The sequence below is a fragment of the Strix uralensis genome, chromosome 13 (assembly GCF_047716275.1).
Source record: "Strix uralensis isolate ZFMK-TIS-50842 chromosome 13, bStrUra1, whole genome shotgun sequence".
In the NCBI taxonomy this organism is placed as follows: Eukaryota; Metazoa; Chordata; class Aves; order Strigiformes; family Strigidae; genus Strix; species Strix uralensis.
The window spans coordinates 21,831,063-21,839,867 of record NC_133984.1 but is presented as its reverse complement, the minus strand read 5'-3'; the positions used below and the strand labels follow the sequence as shown (position 1 = coordinate 21,839,867).

Sequence of the window (8,805 nt, the reverse complement as noted above, 5' to 3'; positions counted from 1 at the left end):
CTAATGCACGAAGTTATAGTCCAAAACAACATGTACTTGAAACCATAAAGGAAACGTCACACTAGAAGCAGTGTCCAACAGAATTTTTGGAGAAAACAAGGACTAGGATCTGGGGTAAAATAAGATGCCTTCAAGGGGACCCAGGCTCAACTGAAGACAGACCATGGAAAAAGAAAATTGATTCCTAAAAGCCATTCTTACAGGAATGCAGGAAAGATGCATTTTGTTGCTTTTGCAAGCTGTTTGCCATTCCAGTGGTGTTTCTCTTAATAATGCCCTTTTAAAGTACATTGCAGAGAGTTACAACAGGAACTCAAAATCCAGAAAGTTTAAAGCCTAAGGAGACATGAGCTTGAGAGGGTACAGGTAATACCTCCCTAAACAAAATCTGCTTTTTCAGCCAAAATGTTGAAACTTTGTTTGACTGCTCAATTTGCCTCTGATTTTCAGGGGGAAGAGCAAACCTAACTTGTATTGTGATGCCTACCTGGGCTTCTGTTTACAGATCAGACCTGCACATAGCAGAAATAATTGGAAGGCTTTTAGTGGGGTTATATTTGCTTTTTTGCCACTTAACAGTTCACAGGTAGAGCACTACAGACACTAAGACTTGCTCTCTGATACCCCAAGCTACATCCATCTTCCATGGCTCCTGGTGCAATGGCCCGAATCACCCCACTGCAGTATAAGGGCTAACAGCAACCCAGAGACTATGTCAAGCCCTAGTGTTTTCAGACAGAAGGTACTGGATAACCCAACCCCGTAGAAAGATCACAAAACCAAGTATTTTTTTCCAGCATGGAGCTGCTAGATGTTTCTACCACAGGTACATTAATCACTTCAGGTCCTTGCCTAACCAAGGCTCTTCTGTATGAGTCTTGTTTAGTCTTGTTCTTATTATCCAGGTTGCTTGATCAAGGCCTGTTATGATAGTCTACCTTTTTCCCATAGCTTCTCTTAGCTTCTTACCAGCTTTCAAAATGATCATCAAAATGTCAGCTGACTACCAGCCTTTAAGCCTCAACCGGGCCAAGGTGGGCAGCCACAGCTGTGGGTGGGTCATCCTCTCCCTGACAGACAGGTCTCTCCAGACTCCAGGTGGGCTACTGCCTGATTATTTTATTTCCACCCTGTAACTGGTGTTGTTTTTCATTGTACTCTTACTCGCTGAGCACACTGTACCTGTCTCTGTGGACAAAAATTACTCCTTATTTTCAGTCTGAATGTCTGTTTTCATTAATAATGAAGTGAAAGTGTACTTACGTGTATAAGATTTCTCAGCAATATCTTGGTGGTTACAAAAGTAACAAGACTTTTCAGTATGTGCCGATAGCTACACATCATACACTAGAGATGCTAAAAGCACAGAGCTAACACAGTCCATGGACTAGGCTGGTCTAAGTGAGGAACCTATAACCCAGCACAGAGAAAAGGCAGTTTGAAAGGTTAGGCACCGGTTGCACAACACGGGTTAAATTCTGCCGGTTGCCTCAGAATCGCTCTTCGACACACCTAGTCCCCATCTACAGATGCTCTTTAGCTTATCTATGCTGAGAATTCAGATTCAAAACTCAGTGGTATCAGGTAGATTCAGATTAATTTAGTTTTTTATTGACAAACAGTAAATATATTGAAATTGAGCAACGTGATCTCAGGTTTGCTTGGTTTCAGTTTGCCCTGAGCAGCACGGTCTGACCTTACAACTGACCCTGCTTTCAGCAAGAAGTTGGACTAGATGAGTTCCAGAGATCCCTTCCAACCTGAAATACCTTGTGATTCTATGATACTGGGGTTTGAGGGATCGAAATTATTTCTGAATTCCAATTAAACTTGGTAAATAATTCTTGCCAGAAAATGGACAAAAGCATTTTCCACTTCATGTTAATATCACATTTTCAAAGCTATATATTTGAAAAACTTTAATTACTTCACTCACATTTTCTAAATGAAAGTTTTCATTACAAAACACGGTTCTTCATTTAAAACTGAACCAAAATTAGAGGAAGATACTAGGGGAAGAATCTGGAAGTTAAGAAGCCCTGAAGGGCATTGGACAGAACCAAATACATATATAATGAATTCCCAAGAATATTTGAATTTTCAGACTAATTTTGCCATATTTGTCCTTTTTCTCAGTTTGAATTCTGTAACTATATATATAATAAATTTTAACTGCCAGCAAGGCAGACTTCTCATTGCGAGTCATAAATAGTGAACTATAAACAAAGGCCTTTGCCACAGTTACAGTTGCTGTAAGCTTTGCTGCCAGCTTGCTCAGGGCTTCTTGCAGACCCCATCCTTGTCCTGTAGCCTGGCTGTGCCATGCGAAGCTGTTAGCAGTGTCCCCTGGTGCATGGGTGCTTCACTGCGGGGGGGTCTACTGGAGCCAGCTTTGCAAATTGCTGCAGCAGTTTGATAAGGAAAGCTTTGCCTCTGCTAGAGAAAAAGAGAAATGTAGAGCCAGGGATGAGATTTAAAAAAAAAAACCCAAGTGTCTCATCCAAGCTAGGTCCCTGAGTGTGTTTTAAGATATCTTGATACTGGTTGTATGCATGCAGACCTCTGAAGCAGGTGCTGAGAAAGGTAAAGGACCATGCGAACCTGCCTTGGAGGTGGATTATCAGTTCACATGTAGCTCTTCTGCTTTCAAGCTGAGATGTTACACCTACCCAGCAATAGGCTACATCGCATGGACTAACAGATTCAGGCCAATGCGAGTTTAGGATCTATGTCCCGCCTTCAAAGATCCCCAGGTCCCTGCTGGTTTTCCTTGTGAATCCAACTTCAGTGTGTTTACTGATTAGATCTGGTTTTATCCTAACTTATTTGATTTAATAGTGCTTTTCCATTGCCAACGTGCATCTTGGTGCACTCTCCGATCTACAGATTTTTCCTTTTTTTCCCTATTTGCATGTTTTCTCACTGGAGTTGAGGAATTTCTTTAGGGCTTTGCTCTGTTGCTTTGAGTAAGATATTTACTTGTTGTCACAGTAGCAGCCTGAAACCAGCAACTTTTCTCTCTCAGGCTGCTGAGGGAGAATGTAAAGGAAGCCCTTGTGACATGACAGAAGCAGCAAGATACTATTTTCTGTTTAAAATCTTAGGAAGCGCTACTGATCATGTTTTGAATGAAGCATAGATTTCTCTTCCTAACTTCAAAAAGCAATTCTTAACTACATATCAACCCTGGAACTTTTTTTCCTCAGTCAGTCTGAGGTTAGCAGCAAACAAAAAAAAAAGTGACAGTTGTATAAAGCCTTATACAACCTAATTTCCCTCTAACCACACAACTTGCTTTCTGTTTTGTTGTTCCAAAGCATCTAAATTACTTTTTTTGAGACTTCTAATGAATTCACCCTGGGCCTTAAAATTCAGCCTTAAATAGTAGGATTTTAAGAAAACTAGAAGGATTCAAGTGACAGAAAAGATGAAGCCTTTACTGCAGATTTCTTGAAGCAAAAAATACAGTTCCCAATTCAATAGAGCTCCTCAGCTTTGAGGATGAGTGCACTCATGACTAGCACATACATAAGAAAGGATAATTATTGTCACTGATGTATGTGCTCATGGGCTTAAGGTCCATAGCATACTTGAATCTTTTCCTTAATAATGGGAGGAAAACCTGTAAGTTACACAGATATTCTTAGATCCTTTTTGGTGCTTTGAAGATATAAAGTGTCAGAGGAACTGTTACTGTGTCTTACTGCTTATGAATTATCACAAGAACAGAAGAGTGCAGGTTACTTGGAAAAAGATGGGAAAATACTTCAAATAATGTCCTAAATAGGTACCATTAAAGCTAGCTTTTGGCTTTCTATCTTGTGAAGCTGGATGCTAATCACACAAGCAGGTGTAAATCTTTAGTAACTTCTCTGAAACCTGCTAAAACTATTTATCCTGGTATGGTTTAGAAAAAACTGTTTCTTGAAGTATGCGTTTTTCTTTCTTTCACCTGAGGAAGTTTTTCACCTACACGTAGAAAGGTGCTACTTTATTCTGGAAAGAAAAATCTGTTTTTTATTTGAAGATCTCTTTGGCAGAAGAGAAACTCAGTTGTAGAGTTGCTCTGGGATCCTGTGGGAAATAAAGGAACAGTGTATGCTGAAAGGGGGCGGGGGGGGGAGGAAAGGAAATATCTTCATATATGTGTCACTATATTATTCTGATCGATAGAGGCATTTCACAGTGTAATGCAACACAATTTATTCTAGGTGGGATAGCACCCCCATGAGGCGCAATCTTGAACTGATAGATGTCAAAACTGGGAGGGGATGAGCACAGACGGGAACCTGCTTGTTTCTGGCACGTGTTTATATAAAAATCAATTTGCTGCGAATAATAGTGGCTTTGGAAGCATCGTAGAGAGAAGTGTGCAATAAAAGACGAAACAGTGCAGTGATTTCGGGTGCTCTCTTCACACATGCGCGTAGTCACGTTAGGAGATTACAGTTCATGTAAATAACTGTTGTAATGAATATAAGGATTAATGCTATTAAACTAAGAGTCTTTCTGAATTCTAGGGGTGTCTGAATATCAAAGCCTGCTGGTATTAGGACGGGAATTAGGAAGAGGTTCTTTTCAACGATCACTTAGCCCTTCAGTGAATAATCAGTAAGAAGCAACGCACAGTGTTTAAAATTAATAGCTTTAGTTCTCTTTTCTTGGAGAAGACTAAAAGCCAGCAGGAAATTCAGGATGATATGAAATTTGTATGCATAAAACCATGGACATAAAGGCTGGATAAATGTCCTTAGCTTGGATCACTCTGAAGTCCACAATGCCCCTACCGCCTTGGAAAACAGAGCTGCGTGTTTGTAACATTCAGTGTGGTAGTCAATCAGTTAAGACCTATTTAACTTTATATTTCTGAATACATTGCTACTTTCTGCCTTCTAGGGCATGCGCAGCATTTCATGCAGTAGAAGATATTTTGGATTTGCAGATAAGCAAGCCGTTTAGTGCCTGAAATGTCTCTGCATTATAGGTCAATAGGAACTCTTTAGTCAGCTTTTTCCCTTCTCTGTGTACAGAGAAAATTTCAAAACATGTCACTCAGCCCCAGAAACAAGCTGATGCTCTGACTAGTTATTTTTAAATTTGGGTCTTCACAAACAGAATATCTAACAGACTTCTTAATTTGTTATGCCACTCACTGGCTTCAAATCTGTAGCACCATTTAGCAACAAGACCAGCTTTGCTGTCGCTCTTGCTACCTGCTATGTAGTACTACTCTACTACCTGCAACCTGCACTACTTGATGACAGTCTGTATGTTTTAACTAGAAGCAGCTTCAATTATAGTTTAAACAAACTCAGTTTATTTTGGTATAGTGGATTACAATCCTTATAGTGCATGCATTTTGCTACCTACCACATAGGAGCTGAGGAGTTCTTAAGTTTGTGTAACACACTAATTTGATTCCACACAAACATGAAGTCCTACATCTCTAATACAGGGTGGAAAGGTCTTACTGCTACATGGTGGAACAGTAACAGTAGAGTTCTAGCCCTTACTTCCCACTATATTTCTTGGGTTACCTGTGATAAATTCTCTGTTATGCTCAAAAGTGGCCCCTTCAATCTTGGACTGCTCAAATTAACATGCCTGTACTGTAATCTTTGAGACGCTACCAATAATTATCTGAAGTTGGAGCCTGAGGTGTTGAAAGCACCTTAAAACTTTGACTCCACGTGCCTCAAACTTGGCTTCAGTATTGGTTACAATTTTCAAGACATAGACATTAGCCGACCAATGTTTCTGTCTACTTATGTCCTTCTGTTCAGAAATCACTGAATACTGTCTTAGTGAATGCTGACAACTATGCAGAAAGCATTAAGGCGGTTTGTAGTTTCTGTTGGTTTTCATTTGTCTTTTCTGATGAAATATCCTGCTTCTACTCAATGTTTTCCACAAGTACCATACACAGCTTCAAGGTCTCTTCACGCATGCCTTGCTCTGTGAAAGACTTTATGTTCTACAACTGTGAAAAGTGATAAATAGGTTTTCTATTATCTGCCTCCTTTAGCAGCTCCTTTTTTTCCACTTTCTATTTAATTTAAGAGTCTTAGACTCAGAACTCCTTCTTTTCATGTTATGACACAAATTTGACAAATGTCAAAATTGTGTAACTTACACCGCTTATGCCTTATACCCTTTCTCTAAAAACCATTTTGTCTACTCGTATTGTCAACATTTTGGAGCAAGGACAAACCTATTACTTGAACTGTACCATGCCAACCACATGAGCTCTCACTCTAGGCTCTATCCAATGCAGTAATGCAGAAAATGTAGTGAGAGGAAACTGCAGTGAAAGTCACTGAGAAGCTTCCAGAAATTTCTAGACAACTGAAAGAACAAAAGAGAAAATAAAGGCAATATATTTGCAGGTAAAGTTCAAAGAAGTCTGAAATACATTTCTTTAATAGAAAAGTAAAAAAGGAATGGTAGACCAAAGAAAGCAGCAGAAATGAAGAACCTGATAAAGAGATCAAGGGAAGTCAGTATTTTAAACTTGACATATTTGCTGAAAATGTCATATTCTTGCAGATATTCTAGACTCAGTCCAGTGCTGATTATTTCTTTGATTCTTCTGATTATTTTATTTCTTTGGCTCTTACATTCTTCCTACCAAGCAGGGCTTGTTGTTTTATCATGAGGTCGCCTTTCTCTCTCCTAAGCCGCTACCTCAACCATGCACTCAGAAAATCAGGTTGGTAACTGGCGCAATAAAACAGATTTTGGTGTTACCAGCACAGTAAAGGACCACCACCCATACCATATAAGTCTTTTCCAGCCCAGTCTCCTACGTACTTCACAGGAATGACAGCAGACTCAAACCTTCACGCAGCATCAAATAGATCAACCAATACTGCCCTTAAAACAAAAGAGTCTCAGATGTGGATGCAGTCTGCAAAGTGAAATCTCAAACTTCATGGCGCTTCAAAGTACCTGCAATGCAAACTGAGGATAAAAAGGAAGGAATCATGATTATTTTTTCTAATGGCAAAATCTAAACACAAGTAGTCTAAAAAAGTTAAGCTTTTTCAGCTATGCTAAACCCCAACAATACAGGCTGACTGCGACAATGCTATTAATATAACCATTCTTATTAGCACATTTTTACCACAGGAAACAAGATGTTATTGTTTCTAATCTCTAACATATTGAATAATATTTTCAATAAGATAATTCCAAACACATTTCCTCTTGTAGCTATTTTATTACATTTCCTACAGATAATGCTTATAAAATTATCTCACTTATTGTTATTGCTATAGCCTCTGGTTCAGGAGCCGAACTCTAATTCTGTTTAACATTTCTTAGTCCTAGCAGGGATAAAAACCTTCCTGTGTTTAGCCTCTATTATCAAAGCTCACAGTGGAAAGTGACCAAAAAATCCATAAATTAATCCAACTTCTAAAAAAATCCCCAAAACTCCAAGCATCAATCACCCCTAGCCTATCAAAGGGGACAAAATATCTTCATCATTGCTTCTAAAGAAGTTACAATTATTCTGTTTCATGTGAGTGAAAGATTAGAAGGCTCATGCCATATTTTAGGGAAAAAAGGAAAAATAAATTGAATAATCACTTGTTAATGACAGGCTTTCACACCAAGATAGGAAAACCAATCTTTCTGCACTATGGAGCATCTGAAACTGTGGTGTGATAAGGGAAAAAGGGAACTAATGTAAGCTGCTCTGTTTTATGGTACTCACCAAAAAGAACATTTAATCCTGTTTTCTAGTTGAAAAAGCTCTTCTTTTTGGCTTCACACAAGAATAGCTGATCATGCAAGCAGTTCTAGGAGATAGAAAACAACTGTAACAAAATACAAATTCCCCAGAAAACCATTTGATAGTCTTCTGTATAGTAACTGGAGAGTTAAAAATGAGTGTCCGTTATTCTTTCATTAAGACTGTCATCTGATAAGTGCTCATTATTCAAGAGACAAAGACTAGTGGTTAGGAACCAAGGCTTCATGTTTTGACAGACACACTGCTGTATTTACTGCTGTATTGGATAAAATCTTACTGGTGATTAATTTGACATAATTCAAGTAAAGTTTTCGGGGAGCTGAGATTTTTATTAATATATATCTCACTAACAATAGCTATTGAAGAACACCATACTGATTTTCTTCTATCTGTATAGATTCAGATTCCCCCCCCAAAAATTTTTAACCCCCCCCAACAGGCTGGGTTCTGTTCTTTTATGTGGTAAAGTTTGAGTATTTTTTTACCTGTTTTCTCAGAGTCTTTCTAGTTTTCATTGAAATCATTGGGAAATTTGCCTTCATGTCTGTAGAAACCAAGTAAGATCTTTAATTGTTGAGAGCCTTGAATGGCTTGTACAGCATGTGCTTCAGGCTCTAAGAGAGATGGGAAATATCTCTTACCGGTGGACAGACCAAGAAGGATGCTACTCCCCTCACTGTTTACTTAATTAAGACTGAAAACAGACTTGAAAAGAGATACCTCAGTTGTAGTTCCTTAGTTGTCTTCCTAATGCCGTAAATAATTTTTATTTGAACATTTCATCCTCACTTTTCTCCTCAGAGAATTCTTGCTCTGTTCTGATGCATAATTTTGTTATCTACAGGGGTCCATACAGCCTCTCAATCACCTTTTCCTCATTAAATAGTATCTCTGAATGACTTATTTTAACCACTCTTTTTCATGTTGGAAGTTGTCAAAGCTAAAATCAAATCAAGTGAACACATCAGCAATAGCTAATTACTATATATCCAAGCATTGCTGAGATTTGCTAGTCCTGTTTCATGCATGGAGCATTGCTGGGTCTACCC

The 8,805-nt window shown here is 38.6% G+C and overlaps 1 long non-coding RNA gene across 1 annotated transcript; it reads right to left on the bottom strand.

Annotated features, from left to right (window-relative positions):
* Positions 1-6,206: 6,206 nt before the first annotated feature.
* LOC141949285 (uncharacterized) lies at positions 6,207-8,370 on the bottom strand. Its single transcript, XR_012630718.1, has 3 exons — positions 8,242-8,370; positions 7,718-7,802; positions 6,207-6,960 (listed from the first exon to the last, which is right to left on the bottom strand). It is a non-coding gene; the product is annotated as an uncharacterized LOC141949285 (long non-coding RNA).
* Positions 8,371-8,805: the final 435 nt, after the last annotated feature.